Source organism: Buceros rhinoceros, unplaced genomic scaffold, assembly GCF_000710305.1.
Source record: "Buceros rhinoceros silvestris isolate BGI_N320 unplaced genomic scaffold, ASM71030v1 scaffold29357, whole genome shotgun sequence".
Lineage (NCBI taxonomy): Eukaryota > Metazoa > Chordata > Aves > Bucerotiformes > Bucerotidae > Buceros > Buceros rhinoceros.
In genome coordinates this window covers 1-388 of record NW_010422117.1, presented here as the reverse complement: position 1 = coordinate 388, position 388 = coordinate 1, and positions in this window count along the sequence as shown.

Sequence of the window (388 nt, the reverse complement as noted above, 5' to 3'; positions counted from 1 at the left end):
TTTTTTTTTTTTTTTTTTTTTTTTTTACATCCTTCTACCGCGTTTTTTCACCTTTTTGACCTGCAATCATATTTTGGTCTTTCGTAGCTTATCTGTTCGCAACTGACCTGGTATTGTGCTACGTTTTTTTTTATAAAAACCCACACACCTTATGGCCATTTTCTAGTAACCAGAACTGAGTCAAGCTACACCCACCTCTAAATTCCCCAAAGCTGTGACTCACACGGGCAAGCACGGCTGAGCCAGTAATTGTTTCGATGTTTGAGACAGCAGGGAAGATGCCTGCGTAAGCTTCACCTCACACGGGGGCCCTCAGTGCCCTACAGGAGCAGTGAGGAGTACGGCAGAAGCGGGGAAACGACACGTGAGATTTCATGTGCAAAACTGT